A 20999-nucleotide genomic window follows, 5' to 3' on the forward strand; every position below is an offset into this window, starting at 1 on the left:
AAGAATAGCATAGGGTGATGGAACACAAGCCATAACAAAAGCGGTTAAGTTCCTAACAGGATGTTGTTGATGTGAAAGGACAACAGGCCCCACAGCAGCCATCAACTTCCAGATATTGTTTTGTACATTTCCTAAATTGGTGGAGAGGACACCCTCCACCCATCCCCCTGGAGATTCAATCTTATTAATAAGAAGTTCAGCAAAAGGTTGAGGGAAAGACCAGTCCAAAACAGCTTCAGTAGTATGAGGAATTCGATGCCACAATGGTGTAGAATATTGGCATCGATGCCACGGAGGATATGACCATAAAGGTTCTGAGGGGTTAGAAAAGGGGGATAATATTTGTTGAATGCAGGGAGGCAAGTCCTTAGGAGGATCCTCTATAGCCTTAAAATAAGGAGTGGAGAGCCTCATAATATTCAAAATCCACTCCCTGTGAGACCACGTTTCATTCCAATACTGGAACTGATATGTATAAGAAGGCCTGGGTCCTACCGAAAGACATCCATGCCGGTATTGTTCGTGTTGGTGATACCAAAATGCAGGAATGGAAAAACAGATAGGGGCACGCAAAGAAAAGGCAGTATATGAAAAACAAGTTACAGTGAAAGGGGTAATAAAATCACTGCTTGGATAGCCAAGAAGGGAAGTATCGTTAACATAAACAGGAATTGAGGGATCATTTCATTCTACAGGGCGAAGTAATGGAGGATCAGGGACATATGCCCATTAATTATCAGTATTACCCAAAACTACCTGACAAGAGGTAATAGCCAACATAGCCACAAACAACGTTTGTGGGGACTTAGTCACTTGCTGCTGCATCAACATCTCCTCTGCCTTCTGGGTCAGTCATTTCAATTGACCCCATGTTGGAGGGTTGGCCTTCCACGTGGCACAGGAGAGACAACACTGATGAGCTTGGAGAGCTGGTTTCTCAGGAGGATTGGAAGTGTCGTTGAGCCGCATTCTCTTCATATGGTAGAGGAGAGAGTTCACCATCCGGTCCGGATCCATATTGCAGGGGAGGGAATTCACCATCCATCTGGTCCGGATCCACAGAATCTCATGAGGCGCTCAGGTAACCAACGAGGATCCTTAGTGTCCCTAGGAAACATACAAACATGCCCTCATCCCCATATTAGTATAGGATCCTGGACCATTCCATTGATTAGTAAGAGGATCCTGCCAACGGACTTCAGCAAAAGGCAAGGCATGAGGATGCCAAAATCCTTCTGCAGCTGTCTGTCCTTGCTTATCTACGTTCAAAAAATTTAAAGTATATAAAGAATGTCGCAATAAATTGTGCGGGGTTGTGGTATATTCCCCCTTCTTTATTTTAAACCCCAAAGAAGATATATCTTCCCCCTGCTTAGAAGCTTGAAATAAAGCAGTTTGGAGTGGAGAAGAAAGACTCACAGGCAGAGAGGAAGTAGAAGAAACAGAAATAGACCCCTGATTTACTGAAGGGGACTCATCAGGAGCTTTTGCTGGCAAGGAAGAGCCAGAAGAATGCGCAATAGGGGCTAGGGAAGCATCTTGAGTAACATCATGTAAATGTTTTACCCAAGTTAAAGCTTGGGCTAAAGCAGTAAATGAAGTTTTATCTAATATAAGAAAGTTTTCAGATTCCACAGGCACATTCTTAAGAGCTGCAAAAATGCCATCATCAAAATCAGGATTTTGATATCGTGCAGCCTCTTCCTGCAATTCAGTCTCATCCTCTGGGGATAGTTCATCATCCTCCTCCAGGGACTCTGAAGATGGCATGGTCACCAACAAGGGAGGTGCAGTAGGAGAAACAGGTTCCTCAGGCAAATTTTGTAACTGAGGAGCAGAAGGGAAGCAGCATAAAAACGCTGCTTTGAATAATTTCTGAAGCTCATGAGTTGGGTCAAGAGTCATGAGTTGGGTCAATCTCTTATCAAATTCCAAAGTGAAAAAGTATCTACAGGAACCTTAGAAGGTCCATAAAGGGAACTGAAAGTTTTCAATTGTTGACCTATTTTTTCCCATGTTTGAATATTAACAGTTCCTCCCTCCGGGAACCATGGACAAAGTTCCTGCACAAAATGAAGAAAACGATCAAGCTGTTTATGCGTAACCTTAACGCCCTGAGCAGATAACATAGAGTACAGTAGCTGAATGAAAAGTTGTCGTTCCTTAGATTCAGTCTGCCCCATTTTTACTCCTGATGAGAAGAAAACAGAAAGAAAGGTTACATCTAAAATATCCCCCAGTACAATCCAACTTACCCTGTATATGTCTGCGCGTGAAATATTTCCGGGGTCCCTCTCAACAGCCCACGTACTCAGGTCCCTGTTTGGGCGCCACTTGTCAGTAACTGTAAGACTGAGGAACAAGTCCTGAGAGCAGGTGAGGGGATTAAGAAGAGACAGGGTCAGGAGGGTGGTGTATAAACACACACACTTTATTTCTCATCAAACCTCTTTATATATTGCAGTAGACAATGCATGTTTTTTGTGAAAATCACCAAACTGAATCATCAGAGAGTATTTCCTTAGTGTTGAAGTTATAGTACAAAACATTCTGCGAACCAGGATATAAACATGCATGAGAACAGACTGTGACTACCAAAGCATGCCAAGGAAAAATTATAGTTAGAGAAACCGCAAGCAACCTCATGGGCAACATCATGGGCCACCTCTTCTCTAATAACTCTTTCGGGTCCTGTCAATGATTAAGCAGGACTTTGCCATGCTTTAAGCTGCAAGAACTGTGTCAGCTTGCAGCTGGTTCCCGACAATTTTTGGCTGAGTTGGGTCTTTGTTTCTGGGCATGGGCTGTCTCTAGTTGTGGTGAGTGAGGGCTACTCTTCGTTGTGGTGCACAGGCTTCTCAACGTGGTGGCTTCTCTTGTTGCAGAGCACACGATCTAGGTGTGCAGACTTCAGTAGTTGTGGCTCATGGGCTCTAGAGCGCAGGCTCAGTAGTTGTGGCACACAGGCTTAGTTGCTCTGTGGCATGTGGGATCTTCCTGAACCAGGGCTCGAACCCATGTCCCCTGCATTGGCAGGTGGATTCTTAATGACTGTGCCACCAGGGAAGCCCCAGTATGACCATTTTAACAATATTAATTCTTCCAATCCAAGAGCATGGGGTATCTTTCCATTTCTTTGAATCATTTTCAGTTTTCCTTCAGTTTTATAGTTTTCAGCATATAGGTCTCTAACCTCCTTGGTTGTTTATTCCTAGGTATTTCTTTTTGATGTGATTTTAAAAGAGATTTTTTTTTACATACTCTGATATTTCACTGTTAGTGTAAAGAAATGCAACAAATTTCTGTATATTAATCTTGTATCCTGCTACCTTGCTAAATTGATTTATTAGTTATAATAGTTTTGGTGTGGAGTCTTTAGGGTTCTGTATACAGAGTATCATGTCATCTGCAAATAGTGACAATTTTACCTCTTCTCTTCCAATCTGGATATCTTTTACTTCTTTTTCTTGTCTGATTGCTGTGGCTATGAGTTCGAATACTATGTTGAATAGAAGTGGGGAGAGGGGGCATCTTTGTCTTGTTCCTGAATTTAGCAGGAAGGCTTTCACTTTTTACTGTTGAGTATTTTGTTGCTTGTGGGTTTGTCATAAATGGTTTTCATCATGTTGAAGTATTTTCACTCTATACCCACGTTGATGAGAGATAATTTTTTTATCATGAATGGATGTTGAATTTTGTCAAATGCATTTTCTGCATCTATTAAGATGATCATGTGGTTTATGTCTTTCCTTTTGTTAATGTGGTGTATAACACTGATTGATTTGCATATGTTGAACCATCCTAGAATGATCCAACTTGATCATGGTGTATGATCCTTCTTATGTATTGTTAGATTGGTTTGCTAATGTTTTGTTGAGTATTTCTGCATCTATGTCAAAAATATTGGCCTGAAATTTTCTTTTTTGTAGTGCCTTTGTCTGGTTTTAGTATCAGGGTGATGGTGGCTTCATAAAATGAATTTGGGAGTGTTCCCTCCTCTTCAGTCTTTTGGATGAGTTTGAGAAGGATAGGTATAAGTTCTTCTTTGTATGTTTGGTAGAATTCCTCAGTGAAGCCATCTGGCCCTGGACCTTTGTTTAGAGGGAGGTTGGTTCTTTTTTAAAAATTTTTTTAAATTCTAGATATGATTTCACTTCTAGTCATCAGTCTTGTTCAAATTATCTGTTTCTTCTTGACTCTGTTTTGGCAGGCTCTGTGTTCTAGAAACTTGTCCATTTCTTCTATCATGCCCAATTTGTTGGCATATGACTGTTCATAGTATTCTCTTATGATTTTTTGTATTCCTATGACATCATTTATTTCTCCTCTTTCATTTCCTATTTTGTTTATTGATGTTCTCTCTATTTTGTTTTTGGTGAGCCTGCCTAGAGGTTTGTTCATTTTATCTTTAAAAAAAAACAGCTCCCGGTTTTATTGATCTTTTCTATTTTTGCTGATCTCCATTTTATTTATTTCCTCTCTAATTTTTATTATTTCCTTCCTTCTACTGACTTTGGGTTTCATTGACTTTTCTAATTCTTTTCGTGGTAGGGAGGTTGTTTGAGACTTTTTTATTTCTTGAGGAAGGCCTGTATCTCTTTGAACTTCCTTCTTATAACTACTTTTGCTATATCCCATACATTTTGTAAAGTTGTGTTTTCATTTTCATTTCTCTGAAGGTATTTTGATTTCATTGTTGACCCATTCGTTTTTTTAGTAGCATGTTGTTTAGTCTCCATCAGTTCATTACTTTCCTGTTTTTCTTTCTGTGGTTGATTTCTAGTTTCATACTGTTGTGGTCAGAAAAGGTGCTTGAAATAATTTCTATCCTCTTTAAATTTGTTGAGGCTTATTTTGTGACCTAGTATGTGGTCTATCCTAGAGAATGTTCCAAGTGCACTTGAAAAGAACATGTATTCTGCTGTTCTTGGATGGAATGTCCTACAGGTATCTGTTAAGTCCAACTGGTCTATTATGTCATTTAGGACCTCTGTTGCCTCTGATTTTTTTTTAAGGGAGGGAGGAAGAGAGGGAGGATGGATGGATACATGGATGGATAGAGGGATGGTGAGTGAGTGAATAGAGGGATGGATGGATGGATGATAGATAATAACAGTGAACTTTTAAAATTAATATATGGCTGCATTGGGTCTTCATTGCTGCACACGGCTTTCTCTAGTTGTGGCGAGCAGGGGCTACTCTTCATTGTGGTGCACAGCCTTCTCATTGTGGTGGATTCTCTTGTTGTGGAGCAAAGGCTCTAGGCACATGGGCTCAGTAGTTGTGGTTCGTGGGCTCTAGAGCGCAGGCTCAGTAGTTGTGGTGCATGGGCTTAGTTGCTCCACGGCATGTTGGATAGTCCTGGATCAGGGATTGACCTGTGTCCCCTTCATTGGCAGGCAGATTCTTAACCACTGCTCTGCCAAGGAAGTCCCTACTATATGTTTTTGATTTGTGGTAACTGTGGAGCTCAAGTATGTTGGCCCATAACTATATCTACTTGTGTTAAATTGATAGTCATACAAGTTCATGTTCTAAAATATCTACATTTTAAACTCCCCTCCCCCACATTTTGTGATTTTAATGTCCTATTTTACATATTTATGTTTATCCTTTTGCTGTTACTTGTAGTTATCGCTTTTACAAAATTTTCTGACTTTTAAAATCTATCTACTGGCTCATTTAAGTGGTCTTCAATCCTTTTATATATTTGCCTTTCTTACTGTGGTTTTCCCTTTCCTATATATTCTTGCTTCTTGTCTATTTAGAGAAGACCCTTCAATATGTCTTACAGGGTAGGTTTAGTATTGTTGAATTCTTTTAGTTTTTGCTTGTCTAAGAAATTCTTTCTCTCTCCTTCTATTCTAAATGATAATCTTGCTGGGTAGAGTATCCTAGATTGCAGGTTTTTTTCTCTCAGAACTTTGAATATATCATGCTCTTCCTTTCTGACCTGCAAAATTTCTACAGAGAAATCAGCTAATTTCCTATGGGTGTTCCCTTGTAACTGTTTTTCTCTTGCTGCCTTTAGAATCCTCTCTTTAACTTTTGGAATTTTAATTATGATATGTCTTGGTATTGGTCTGTTTCGGTTGTTTGGGACCCTCTGTGCTTCCTGTACCTGGATATCTGTTTCCTTCTTTAGGTTTGAGAAGTTTTCAGCCATAATTTCTTCAAATACATTTTCAACTCCCTTTTCTCTCCCTTCTCTTTCTGGAAACCCTATTATGCATAGGTTGGCAGGTTTTATATTATCCCATAAGTCCTGTATGTTACTTTAATTTTTTTAAATGTATCTTTCTGTCTGCTGTTCTGGATTGGGTGACTTCCATTATTCTATCTTCCAGATCACTTATTCGTTCTTCTGTGTCATTTAGTCTGCTATTCATTGCTTCTAGACTGTTTTTTATCTCAGCAATTAAATTGTCTATTTTTGATTGATTCATCTTTATAGTTTTTAGTTCCTTATTACAGTGATTTGACTTTATATTGGTAATCTTTCTTAATTCCTTTAGCATTTTTATTACCTCCATTTTGAAGTCAGGGTCTAGTAGACTAGTGAGGTCTGTTTCATTATTTGTTTTTTTCAGGGGATTTCTCTTATTCTTTTAACTAAGATTAATCCCTATGCTCTTTCACTTTACTTAACTTTCTCTGTTCTATGAATTTAGAAGAAAAAGTTATCCACTGTGCTCTTGAAGGGCTGTTTTTATGTGGGAGCATCCCTGTGTAGGCTGTGTGTCCAATATTTTTGGTGTGAGGGCTGTTTTTGGCATGGATGCCAGCCATGTGTTTCCTCAGAGTGTGGTGGCCATTATCCCCTTGATAGGGGGTGTGATTTGCATTGTGGTGCCTTGAGCTTGCTCTGGATGTGAGGTGGGACTTCCTCTTTACCCTGTGGCTGTCATCACCCTCTCCAGGGCTGGGTCTGCTCTCCAGTTGTTAGGGTAGAAGCCCTGAGGTCAAGTTCAATCAGGTTCCATTGCCCTTGAGTTCATGTCTTGCCCCAAAGGAAGTGATTGCTAAATCAGGTGAGGCCTGTGTGGTCACAGAGAACCTATGCATGCACTGCCTGAGTAGGCATCTGCTCACAAGCAGCCCATGGTCGTGTCTTTCTGTTTTGTTCATCCCAGATGTAGTGCAAGGCTGTGGTGTGCAGTAGACTAGGGCTGGGTGTCAGGGTGTTGTGGCTGCAGGAACTGAGGTGGCTGTGTTGCTACCTGGCACCTGGTCTGACTCTGTGGCAGACTTCTCCCAGGATCTGTCTGCCCCAGATCTGGCACTAGGTGCAGTGTGCAGTCAGCAGAGCCGGGGCACCCTCACTGGGAAATGAATTGCTGGGTACTCTTGCCCAGGGCCAGTTTGCCTCAGTTTCAGCACTTAGCTGCTGTGTGTTCTTGTGGCAATGCCCAGTGAGTGTGCTGACAGTGTCTGATGCAGTTGGACCTGCTGCCGCCATTTGCATGCTTACAATAGGCTCTGCCACTAGAGCTGCCACTTCCTTCTACACACCGATAATGGGTTCCATAGCTCCCCCTGGATCACACCCCAGGCCCTTCTGGCTGCTTCATTATAGCTAGATTGAGTCCTCACCCAGGGCAAGGTGAGGATTCAATGCTTAGCCTCTCCTGTGGCCACCTGGTCTGCACATTGCAATGTCTGCCCAGCTAGCCCTGCTGCTCCCCTGTGCATGCAGTAACAATGGTCTCCATGGTTCTGCCTGGATCATGTCCTAGGCACCCTGATCTATCTCTGCATAGTTAGACTGAATCTTTGCCCTGACCTCATGCCAGGCTGTAGTAAGGAGTGAGCAGGTCCAAGGTATTCGCCACTTCAGATTGGGAAGTGTGGCAAGGCAGCACACACTACTGCAAGTCTCTCTTTGCATGGATTGTTAGTGAGCCAGAACACACACACCACTCCTTGGGAGTAGAGTCTAGGCTTCTTCAATCCTTCTGTCTGTCTCAGTGGATTTCCCAGTAGGCAAGGTGACTTGTCTCCTCTGTTCAGGACCCTAGGACTGGGATGCCCAGATTGTGAGTCAATATGCTCCCTTTCCAGGGCAAGGGTCTACCCGTGTGGACCTTCTCTTCCTTACAAATCCCTCCCAGGGTGCCAGTCCTGACCTGATGCCTTTTTTCCCCCATCCTACCCAGTTACATGTTGATCTTTCTTGCCGCTTTGGTTGTATAGGAGATCTTTTGCCTGTTTCCAGTTAGTTTTCTGTGACAACTGTTCCACATGTGTAGATGTATTCTTGATGTGTTTGTGGGAGGAGGTGAGCTCCACATCCTACTACTCTGCCATCTTGACCCTCCTTCCAGATCTCTTTTGGTTGCTCTTCATTTGCTTAGAATATCTTTTCCCATCATTTATCTTTGAGCCTATTTGTGACTTGGGTATAAAATGAATCACTTGTGAGCAGCATACAGTTGCATCAAGTTATCAAAAAATCCATACTGCTTCCTTTGTTTTTAAATTGTAAGTTTATCTATATTTAAAGTGATTACTGATAACATAGTTCTTCTGTTTTGCTATGTTTTCTATATGTCTGATATGATTTTTATTCAGTTCTTCTAATAATGCCTTTTCCAATGTAATTCTTATTTCCCCTTTCTTTTTCAGTATGTTTTTAAGGTAATTTATTGGTTGCAATTTGGGAATTAATAGTTAATGCCCTAAATTTATACCAATCTGTGAATTGATACCAAGTGTGAATTGATACCAACTTAGTTTAACGACACGTTAACTCTGCTGTTATCCAACTCCATCCCAAACTTTTATGTTGTAATTTCACGAATTACATCTTTATACATCATGTGCCCACTGACATAGATTTATAATTATTGTTGTATGCATTTGTCTTTTTAGTCATATAGAAAACAAAAAGAGAGTTACAAACCTGAAAAACAATGGTGATAGCTTTAATGTATACATCTATGTATTACCTTTGTCAATGATCATTATTTTTTTGTATTGCTTTGAGTTACTGTCTCATGTCCTTTTGTTTCAGCCTTAAGAACTCCCTTTAGCATTTCTTGCAGTGCAGGTGTAGTAGACATGAGCTCTCTTAGCATTTGTTTATCTGGAAATATATTAATTTTTCCTTTTTTTTTTTTTTTTGCGGTACACGGGCCTCTCACTGTTGTGGCCTCTCCCATTGTGGAGCACCGGCTCCAGACGTGCAGGCTCAGCAGCCATGGCTCACAGGCCTAGCCGCTCCACGGCATCTTCCAGGACCGGGGCACGAACCCATGTCCCCTGCATCAGCAGGCGGACTCTCAACCACTGCACACGAGGGAAGCCCTTTCCTTCATTTTTGAAGGAGTGGTTTGCCAATATAGAATTCCTGGTTGACAGTTTTGGTTGTTGTTTTTTGTTCCACACACCCCCCCCCAGCATTTTAAATATTTCCTCCCACTGCCTTCTGACCCCCATGGTTTCTGATGAGAAATCAGCTGTTAATCTTACTAAGGATCCCTTGTTTGTGACAAATCTCTATCTTGGCTGCTTTCAAGACTTTTCTCTTTGTTTTTCGAGAATTTTAGTATACTGCATCTCAGTGGGGATCTGAGTTTACCTTGCTTGGAGTTCATTAAGCTTCTTGGAGCTGTAGTTTCATGTCTTTCATCTAATTTGGGACATCCACTTTGGCTCACTGGTTGTTGACTAGGAGCTCACCTGAGGCAGTTGCCAGGCACATCTATATACCGCCTCTGTGTGGCTCCAATTTCTCACAGTATGGTGGCTGGGTTCCAATATGAAGCATCCCAAGAGTGAGTATTCCAAGATAACTAGGCAGAAGCACCAGCTTCTTATGACCTAGGCTTAGAAGCCACAGAACATTACTTCTGCCATATTCAATTGGTCAAGCTAACCACTAAGATCATCCTAGATTCAAGAAGTGAGGAATCAGATATCTCCCCACAATGGGAAAACATTGAATGATTTATGGCCCATTTTTAATCCACCATAAATATCCTGTTGATTACAAAAGAAAGAGTCAAGTTTCCAGAGCAAGCAAATGACAGAGAAGAGCTGTCAAGGATAGGTCTCCCATTTCCTGCATGGGAAAGGCAGGGATTTGGGAGTGTCCCACTTGTATCAGTAGAAGGAAAAGCCCTACATTAAAGACAGAGATACAAGGAACTCAGAAGTGAAAAGGAATAAAGACCCTGCCTCCTCAGGATAAGAGAAAAGGGTGCTCCCTCAATGATGTTCCTTGGAATGCGAATGGTACAGAAACGTAATTTGATTGAATTCAAGGACTAGTCATTGGGGCGAAAGAAACCTCCAATAAAGTAGGACTAAATGGGACCTTTCTTAATTATATGTAACATACACAGCAAAACCCCATGGCAAAATGTAGTTCATAATGAAGAAACTAGTCAATCCTTTTAAACATAGGTTACAGGAAAAGAATGACTGGTACCACTTCCATTGTTTAACATATTACTGGAATTCCTAAACAATGATTAACATATTACTGGAATTCCTAAACAATGATCTAAGATGACAAAAATAAGATGTGTGAGGACTGAAAAGGAAGGAATAAAACTCAATATTTGAGGACATTAAGATTCATTTACTTAGAAAATCCACCCAAGTGAACATGTAAACTGTTGGACAACTATGACAGTTTGGCTAGTCTGCTAGATTCAAGATCATTTTATTAGAAACAATAAAATTTCTCCACACTAGCAATGACTATTTAAGAATTAACACAGAACACACAAGAGCACTATGGAAAAACCTTTAAATTCTTAAAGGGGAAGTTTTGAATAAATGTAAAGATATTCCATGTTCTTGGATCAGATGACTTAGCAAAATAAAAATATCAAATTTCTCCAAATTTATATATAAATTCAATGAGATTCCAAATAAAATCCCAGTGGGATTTTTTGAGCTACCTCATAATCTTATTCTAAAATCTACTTAAGGACTTCCCTGGTGGCGCAGTGGTTAAGAATCTGCCTGCCATGCAGGGGACAGGTTTTTGATCCCTGGTGTGGGAAGATCACACATGCCACAGAGCAATTAAGCCCATGCGCCACAACTACTGAGCCTGCACTCTAGAGCCCGTGAGTCACAACTACTGAGCCCATGCACCTAGAGCCCATGCTCCGCAACAAGAGAAGCCACCACAATGAGAAGCATGTGCACCGCAATGAAGAGTAGCCCCCACTCGCTGCAACTAGAGAAAGCCTGTATGCAGCAACAAAGACCCAATGCAGCAAAAAATAAAGAAATAAAAAATAAAATGAATTTTAAAAAACAACAACTTAAGGTAGTTTTGGGAACCCCTCAGACTTGGAATTGGTGTCAGAAGTGAGAGCAATTTTGTGTGGACTCTTCCCTCTAGTTTTTAACTTTCCCATAGACCAATGGAAGTAAGTAGAGAAATACATACACACACACACACACACACACACACACACACACATATATATACACTCTTTAGTAGTGAGGAAATGATAAACTATTAGAAAATTATATTAGGAAAGTAGCTCATTACATGAGAAAAATGTAAGTGGGTTCTGACCATAACTCCTATACAAATAAGGATTCTAGGTGGAATAAAAACCTAATTGTGAAAGATAACTGGGAGAAAAATCCTGTAGAATATATTTGTGACTTCAGTTGGGGAGACCTTAAAACAAAATCCAAGGAAGCACAAATTATAGGTAAAAAAGAATTTCAAAGATGTCTTACACTATACCAAAATTAATGTTTATTAAGCAAAGGACCCCAAAGTTACCAGAAAAAAATGACAGGCTGAAAGAAGATATTTGCAACATCTAGCACTAACATGCAACTATCATCTAGACTATCAACTAGAATATGCTACTAAACTATACAAATCAAAAAGAAAAAAGTATATACCTCCAAGAAAAAAATATGAAGTCATTTTACCGACTGGGAAAACCAAATATTTAACAAGTCAAAGAAACAATGTTCAAACTTTTCAATAGTCAGATAAACAAAATTTAGACAAGATACCAATTTATACATAGCTGACTGTGAAAATCAGAAAGCTGGATAATGCCAAGTGTTGGTAGTGGTGTGGTGAAAGAGGAACTCTTACACACTACTAGCAGGAATATACAGTTGTAGTGGAGAGTGACCTGGCAGTTCTTAGTCAAATTAAGTATGAGTGAACCCTATGATACACCAATCTCATTCTCTGGGGTATATATCTCAGAGAAAATTTCACATTTCTATAAGATATGTATAAGAATTTTAATCATAGTCTTTTTTGTTATGCTGTTGGAGGGGTGGAGTTTGTTGGAGGAATTAGAGGCAATCTAGTATCGCTCACTCAGGGAATGGCCAAATAAAATCAGGTGGAATATTATGGAGCAGTACAAACAAAAGAACTAGCCATGGTTTTGCTGAGTGAAAAAAGTTTTAAAGAGTCTATTGCGCCACACTGCTTATGTAAATTAAAAATAAAAGCAACAAAAAATGGGGCTTCCCTGGTGGCACAGCAGTTAAGAATCTGCCTGCCAATGCAGGGGACACATGCTTGATCCCTGGTCTGGGAAGATCCCACATGCCGTGGAGCAACTAAGCCCCTGCACAACTACTAAGCCTGCGCTCTAGAGCCCGTGAGCCACAACTACTGAAGCCCATGTACCCTACAGCCCATGCTGTGCAACAAGAGAAGCCACCACAATGAGAAGCCCGTGCACCACAACGAAGAGTAGCCCCCACTCGCTGCAATTAGACCCAACACAGCCAAAAATAAATAAAATTTAAAAAATTAAAAAGCAACAAAAACCAATAATATTTGTCTTTTATTTTTTCACAAGGAGACAAACTTAAGGACGTGGTGAGTTTGAACAGATTAGAGATAGGGATAAAAGGGAGTTATGTAAAAATTACATTAAAATAATTGTAGTAAAAGTTACACCTGTGTATTTTTTTAATATGTTACAAACAGCATGTATAATTTCAAAGAAGTTATTTTAAATGGAAAAAGTCACTCTGATAAATGTTTTAAAGACAACAGAAGGCTTTGGGAGAGCAGAAGAAAGTACGTGACATAGCCCTGGGGCGGGCATGAAGCCTTCCCTGAATAAATATAGACAGATTAAATAAACCCCATAAAAACTGGGAATACAGTAACAGATATTTTGATTTTAGGTAAAGGGAACCTCATGTGTAGTATCATAGAAGTGGCAGAATGAGTGGGGATTATGCAGACTGCAAGAAAATCATATGGAGTCCAGAGAGATTAGTTTAGGTAATCAGAGGCCAGATGATGAAGCATTTCATGCAGAAAAGATCAGGCATTTTCCACTGGATAAAGGGAAACAATAATAGGTTTAAGCTGGAAAGTGACTGTTGTGGATAGATTTTGGCACCATGAGGTAGGAATGCTGCTGTAACAAATGCCAAAAAAAAAAAAAAAGTGGTTATGGCTTTGGAACTGGGTGATGGGTAGAGGCTGGAGGAGTTTTGAGGTGTATGTATGAAAAAGCCTACGGACTTCCCTGACGGCACAGAGGTTAAGAATCCACCTGCCAATGCAGGGGACATGGGTTTGAGCCCTGGTCTCTGAAAATCCCACATGCTGAGGAGCAACTAAGCCCGTGCACCACACTACTGAGCCTGCGCTCTAGAGCCCATAAGCCACAACTGAGCCCGTGTGCCACGGCCACTGAAGCCCGTGGGCCTAGGGCCCATGCTCCGCAACAAAGAGAAGCCACGGTAATGAGAAGCCCGCGCACGGCAACGAAGAGTAGCCCCTGCTCGCCACAACTAGAGAAAGCCCATGCGCAGCAATGAAGACCCAATGCAGCCAAAAATAAATAAATAAATAAATAAATTTAGAAAAGAAAAAAGCCTAGATTGCATTAATGGGACTGTTCGTAGAAATACAGATGTTAAAGGTGATTCTGGTGAGCTCACAGATGGAAATTATGAACATGCTCTTGGAAACTGGAAGAAAAGTGATCCTTGTTAGAAAGTGACAAAGAACTTGGCAGAACTGTGTTCTAGTGTTTTGTGGAAATTAGTGACAACTTTGGATTAAGCTAGGGAGATTTCTAAGCAAAGTGTTGAAGGTGTAGCCTGGTTTCTTAATGTTTATTATAAAATGAGGGAGGAGAGGAAGATAAATTGAAGGAACTTTTTTTTTTTTTTTTTTTTGCGGTATGCGGGCCTCTCACAGCTGTGGCCGCTCCCGTTGCGGAGCACAGGCTCCGGATGCGCAGGCTCAGCGGCCATGGCTCACGGGCCCAGCTGCTCCGCAGCATGTGGGATATTCCCGGACCGGGACATGAACCCGTGTCCCTTGCATAGGCAGGCGGACTCCCAACCACTGCGCCACCAGGGAAGTCCCTTGAAGGAACTTTTAAGCAAAAATGAACCAGATCTTGAAGATTTGGAAAATTCTCAGCGTATTCACGTTGGAGAAAATGTGCTCTGGAGAGAACACCAAGAGTGTGGCTGGACAGTCACTCCATAAAGAGATTACCAATGAGTTTAATCAGCCATCTCAGCTGGAGCCAGGAAGAGAGATGAGATTATAGCAGCAGAAAAAGTGCCAGCTGGGACTAAAGGGGGACAGAAAATAGGATAGAATGAAGTCTGTTTTACTTCTAAGATTTCACAGGACAGACGGGTCAACAGAGCTGAATTTGGACATGCATTATCCCTCAAGAAAAGGGTGGAGTGAGGATCTAGTTTGAGATGGCAACATAGAAGAATCCTGAACTCATCACCTTCTCCCGCAGACACAATGAATCTACAGCTACATACAGAACAATTCCCTCTGAAAGAAATCCAAAAATTAGTTGAGGAACTCCCATGTATTGGGTAAACAAGGAAAAAATCCCCATCAAAACAGGTAGGAGATAGAGGGGTGGGATAGGGAGGGTGGGTAGGAGGGAGACACAAGAGGGAAGAGATATGGGGATATATGTATATGTATAGCTGATTCACTTTGTTATAAAGCAGAAACTAACACACGATTGTAAAGCAATTATACTCCAATAAAGATGTTAAATAAATAAATAAAATTTAAAAGACCAAACCGGTAGGGAGAGGCTGAGAGGCAGTCTCACCGTAAACCCCACCCCTGGCACGGCAACCTACAATTGGGAGGAAACTCACAACTCTGAGCTTCTCCCTGAGGAGCAAAGGATTTGAACCCCACATCTGGAACCGCAACTTTTAAGACTTGTACCTGAGATGAGCCACCAAAACCCCTGGCTTTGGAAGCCAATAGTATTTGCATCCACAAGACCCACAGGATAGGACAAACTGAGAAACAGTTCTTAAAGCGCTCCAGCAGACTCACCTGGCTATCCTCCCAGGGCCCAGCACAGAGGCAGCCTAATTGAGACAGGAGGGAAAGGGGTAGGACACAAATGCTAGATAATGAAGAAGGGGCACGGCTGTTGGGATGCAATAAAGACTATCTGGAACCAGCTGAAACCAAGATGGCTTTGAGAATAGTCCGGTCATTGACCTTTAGCTCATTATACCTTCATTGTAAAACTAAAAATCACTCCCTCTTACACCAGCTCCGAGGAGGACCGTAAAAGACCAAAACGTGAACAGTGGCCCAATTCCTGGGATATCCCCACCCTACACCAAAATAGCAAAAATATTCCTCCCACTCATTAGCCTACGAAATTAACCCATAAAAACCTACGACCCCATGCCCAAGGGCCACTCTCACTTTCTGAGACAGTCTACATTCTGCCTATGGAATGTGTATCTCTCTAAATAAACCTGCTTTCCTTTACTCTGACTTGCTCTTGAATTCTTTCCTGTGTGAAGCCAAAGACTCTCACTTTGTGGTCTGTCCTAAGGACTCCTGCAGGTCCCAGGTCATGACATTTCCCTCTCCTGCAACAAAATGAGCACCCAACTATCTATGAAAGAAGTGGATTTGCAAAGTTTTAGCCTGAGGAGCAGGTACCTAATTTAACACACATCTAGGTGCCTACTGAAATACTCTCCAAAAACCACAGAGGCCAGCAGGTGCCATCTTTGCATTCTTCCTCCATCTTGCTCCAGGTCACCAGTATCTCCTGGAAAGGAGTTTATGCTCATGGCTGGGACCCCAGTTTTTGTGGGTGCCACCCAGGGCACATCCCTTGGTTGCCTGGCTCTGGTGACCAGCAGGGCTTATGTTCCCAGGTCCCACAGGACTGTAATAAATGGAGAAAAAGGGGGGTTTTTTGTTTTTTTTTTACTAGCTACCCATCCCAGGGCTCAGCAGAGAGGTAGCAGACTGAAATGCCCAGTCTTCCTGTGAAAGAGGCCTATTAGCTTATCTTCACAGCTGTGGGCTGAGGGCCCAGCTTCTAATTAAACACATATCTAAGGGCTGAGTGTAATCCTCTCCAGAGATCTGGGAAGGCAGGCACGATCTTCATGCTCTCCCTCAGTCTCCCTCCAGGTTGCCTGTATCTCCCAGAATGGAGCTTGTGCACACACCTGGTGCTCTGATTTTTGATGGCTGCAGCACAGGGTACACCCCTTGATTGCCTGGCTCTCGTGGCCAGCACGGCTTAAGTCTGCCAATCGGACTGGACTGTAACAAACAGAGAAATGTAACCGGGCAGGACCCTGTGAGGCCTTCCCAGAATAGACCCCCGCCCATGTCATCCTCCTGCCTTTTGTCTACAGAAAAACTTCAGTCAAAGAATAAATTTAATCAAAGAAGTGAGAAAATGCAGAAAGGAAAACAGTCAAGCAAGACAAAAATAATACTTTAGCCATTAAAGTCAAGGACCTTTAGTTCTTCCTCAAGGGCTATAAATGATATTCTGAGCCATGTGCTTTGAGCTGTTTTGCAGATACTGAAACCCCCATCACGTGGAAGAAGTTAACTGTATGCTGCCCACAAGCATGTAGACCCTAGACTGGTTGGAACCAGAAGGTTGATGATGCTGACTCCCAATTACCTCACCACCAACCAATCAGAAGAATGTCCATGAGTTGATCACACACACCACAAACCCCCTCCCTCACCCTGTCTTTATAAACCTTTCCCTGAAAGCCCTCAGGGAGTTCAGGTCTTTTAAGTACTAGCTGCCCTGGACTCCTTGCTTGGCGCCCTGCAATAAATGCTGCACTTTCCTTCAGCACAACCCAGTGTCAGCAGATTGGCTTCACCACACACAAGCAAGCAGACCCAAGTTTGGTTCCGTAACAGAAACAGTTCTTACCTGGCTGCTCTTAAAAGAAACAGCACAGACGTAGCAGCATGAAACACATCCCCAGGCTTTCTGTGAAAGAGGCCTATTTGCTTATCTTAAAGCTTCAGCCTGAGGGGCAGGCTTCTAACTTAACACATATCTAGAGGTCTACTGAAATACTCTCCAAAGATCAGAAAGGCTGGCAGGTACCAACTTTGCACTATCCCTCTGCCTCACTCCATGTCGCTGGTATCTCCCAGAAGGGAGCCTGTGCACATGTCTGGAGTCCCAGATTTTGTGGCTGCTGCCCAGGGGATGCCCCTTGATTACCTGGCTCTGGTGGCCAGCAGGGCTTATATTCACAGGTTGTATAGGATTGTAGCAAAAGAAGAAAATGTTCATAACAAGCTACACCCTGCTCCTCCCAACAATGGAGAGGTAACTGACTGAAAAAGCCCAGTCTTTCTGTGAAAGAGAAACCATAAATTACTCAGCAATGCATTCACTGTAGGGCACTGATTTAGGGCAAGATTATTGCAAACACCTTTGCCAGTTCTTATAGTCTTGGGATTCTAGTCCAGGGGTTCTTGAGACTTTGGGAGTTGTTATGGACTGAATGTTTGTCTTCCCAAAATTCTTATGTTGAAATCTAACCCTCAATATGATGGTATTTGGAGGTGGGACCTTTGGGAGATTATTAGGTCATCAGGATAGAGACCTCATAAATGGGATGAAGACGATGAAGGGACCAGAGCGCCCTCTTTGGGCCACATGAGAATACAAAGAGACGCTAACAATCTGTAACCTGGAAGATGGTTCTCACCAGAACTCAACCATGCTAGCTAGCACCCTGATGTGACTTCCAACCTCTAGAACTAAGAAATGTTTTTGTAAGCCACCTAGTTTATGGTATTTTATTATACCAGCCTGAGCTAGGACATGGGTTATTTCTCTGGGAATTAAGTCAAATTTTTAAAATCTAATCCCTAGAAAAATACACCTAGGCCCCAATATGCAACTCCATACATACAACTTCTGAGAGTTCAAGGACCTCTGGGAACCTGTCCAAGGAATCCCCAAATTTCAGGTAAGGAGATCAGCTACTTACTTGTAACAGTCCATTGGGCCACACTACACCCTGATGACAGAGAGCTGGTAAAGCTGACTCAGAGTTCCACATACACGGTCATTACTCAAACTGCATCAACTTTAAACTGGACACTTTAGGAATAACAATGACCCTGTGCTTCATCTCTTATCATTTCCCTGCCCAAACCCCTACCCCGTTGACCCACATCTCTGTGTTAAAGTCCTCCATCACAAACCTTCTTTTAAAGTCCTCCTAAAAAAGGTGGTCCCTATCAGGTCTCTCAGGACTATCTCCTCTTTGGCCTTAAAAACTACTTATGAGGTAGGTAATGTTACTGTATTTCACCAAACTGAAGACGCCATTGGTTGAAAAAAAGGCATCCCCAATTCAGAAATGTTAAAATGCAAAGAGAATGTATCAGTCTTAAGAGTTTTACAGATTCATCTGTTGGTAAACAGCTGCTGCACAAACTACCTTCCAAAATGACCTATTCAAAACCTGGGACACCCGCCCTTCCCCAGTTTCCTCCAATCTTGAAATGAAAGGGTTCATTTCAGATTTAAAAGGGTCCTTCTAATGGCTTGCTCCATCCCTGGCCTATGTCTTTCTGGCAGTGCCTGTGCCTCATGTGCTGGTAAATATTCCACATGACAACGTAAGTTACAAAGGTTTTCAGTTCTCTCCAAGATGTGTATTTCTGCATCATCAGGGTTGTGGGGAGCACAAAGTTCCCTGGATGGGTGGAATTAGTTTCCTGAATAAATACATGAAGAGAGGGTGGGGGGAGCAGGGATGATAAGAGTAAGAATTGGGTAAATTGAGAACATATCTTCAGCCCTCTCATCCCTAGGGATGCAAGGAACTGAGGACCAATTGCTCATAGAAACCTGTTAGGATAGCAAACTTTAGACAAAATGTCGTGCATAAGTCATGATAAACAAGATGGTGTTAGAAGAAAGAGGGAAGATACCAACTCATCTGGGCCATGGCTTTAAGGCTTAAATGGTACAAACTTCTCCGTTCAGGCTCTTCTGGTGGGGAGTACAGAGTCCTATAGGTCTGGAGGAGGAAAAAGGAGATAGAAGGCTGCAGGCCTGTCTTGCAGCTTCCAAACACACAATTTGAAACTCACCCCACTTCCTTCTCTGGCCCCTGATAACACATGAAGATTCTTCAACCCCCCAAAACCCTCAAAAGCTGGAGTTGAGTCCCTTAGACACCAAGGTGCAGCCTGCATCCTTGACAAAATGGCTGCATTCAATGGGATGGAGTTCACAACTTTCTCTCCTGAACAGGGCAAGTACACACCAGAGATGTTCAAACGATGTGTTTAAATCACCTTAATAATTCTAATAGCAATAATGATATCAATAATACTAGCAACTAGGTAAGAACTTGTATATATTATCTCATTTGATTCTCAAAAAAGGAAAGAATAAAAAACAAAAGTGCAATGTTAAGTATTTCCCCCCATTTTACAGATGACGGAAACCAGGTTAACATAACTCATCCAAAATGACATGGTTTGGAGGTGATGGAGCCCAGAGTAGAATATAGGTTTCTCTGACTCCCAAACTAGCCCTCTTTAGGTAAAAGACAGTGCGGCCTTGAGGAGCATAAACTCCAGCCGTCTTCTCTTGGCTATATGGGGCCACATCTGTGAATTCACATTACAAGACTGAGTCTGCAACTCAGGAGAATCTCTGTGCTTGGAAGCTTCAAACTGAAACTCAAATTCCTGCCTTCTCTCCTAGAGGTCATTTTCCCAGGGATTCTCTAAGGCTATTGCGGAAAAGGAGGAAGAAGCAGGAAGGATTCACAGCTGTAGGCATCAGAGACCCTAGAAAAGACCCATGGCCCGGGAGAGCCATGATCGTGCTTCATAAATTGGTACTCATATCTCCGCTTGAGCCCACTTTTAGGCGAGGCACTACAGGGAAGAGGAATGCAGAAAGGCAAGGCTCAGGCCTTTCCTCCAAGGAAGCCAGATTCTCAGTCACTCACCCTATCTGTTTTGGTAGAAGCAGCCATATCTGAGGCAGAGAGAAAGGAAACGCTTCACGAACTTCACGAACACCAAGGAATCACTGGGTTACTAAGGGTTACCCTCGGCGGCAGCCACACAAAAGCTGTCGCACGCTCACACTGGCACTGCCACTGCCACACAGGGTCACAGAGTCTCACCAACGTGGTGACACAGCGTCAGAGTCACACAGGCTGCAACAATCTCCCCTTAATCACAGACCCATGGTAACGCCCTACACCAGATCATGCGTAGGCCCCACAAACACGCTATTATGGCATCACACACGCAACCCTAGTAGCAACACAAGACAAAAAGACACACACTGACACACACACTCGAAGGAGCAGCCTGGTAGACACACCGACGAACGCACGCCAACAAACCGGACGTACACGTCTCGCCCGGACAAAGACCGAGAGACAGCACCTCCTCGGCCCGCACAGGCTGGCCCCTCTGGAGCTTCAGGTCGCACCGCTTAGCGCCCCAGAGCCGGACGGAAACACACTTACCTGCCTCACGCTGAGAAACGCTAGCCACCGACGCCGCTACGTCACCAGACTGAATCGGGCCGCAGTGGCCCCTGGGAAATGTAGTTGGAGCGGGGGGCGGGGGGGGGAGAAGGCTGGAAACGCTCAGGTGCGAAGGGCTCTGGGGCTTGTAGTTTAGGAGGGAGACGCCGGTGCTCGGAGAGCTGTAACGCGCGCGAGGGGCGGCCCCGGATACG

The 20999-nt window shown here is 42.7% G+C and overlaps 1 long non-coding RNA gene across 2 annotated transcripts; it reads right to left on the bottom strand.

Moving 5' to 3' along the window:
* Window positions 1–1086: 1086 nt before the first annotated feature.
* LOC132510394 (uncharacterized) lies at window positions 1087–20828 on the bottom strand. 2 transcript variants are annotated; one of them, XR_009537298.1, is made up of 3 exons: window positions 20785–20828; window positions 2256–2366; window positions 1087–1107 (listed from the first exon to the last, which is right to left on the bottom strand). It is a non-coding gene; the product is annotated as an uncharacterized LOC132510394 (long non-coding RNA). The 2 variants fall into 2 exon arrangements; XR_009537297.1 differs by lacking the exon at window positions 1087–1107 and adding an exon at window positions 19220–19308 and having other exon boundaries at window positions 2266–2366; window positions 20785–20801.
* Window positions 20829–20999: the final 171 nt, after the last annotated feature.

The sequence above is a fragment of the Lagenorhynchus albirostris genome, chromosome 19 (assembly GCF_949774975.1).
Source record: "Lagenorhynchus albirostris chromosome 19, mLagAlb1.1, whole genome shotgun sequence".
NCBI lineage: Eukaryota > Metazoa > Chordata > Mammalia > Artiodactyla > Delphinidae > Lagenorhynchus > Lagenorhynchus albirostris.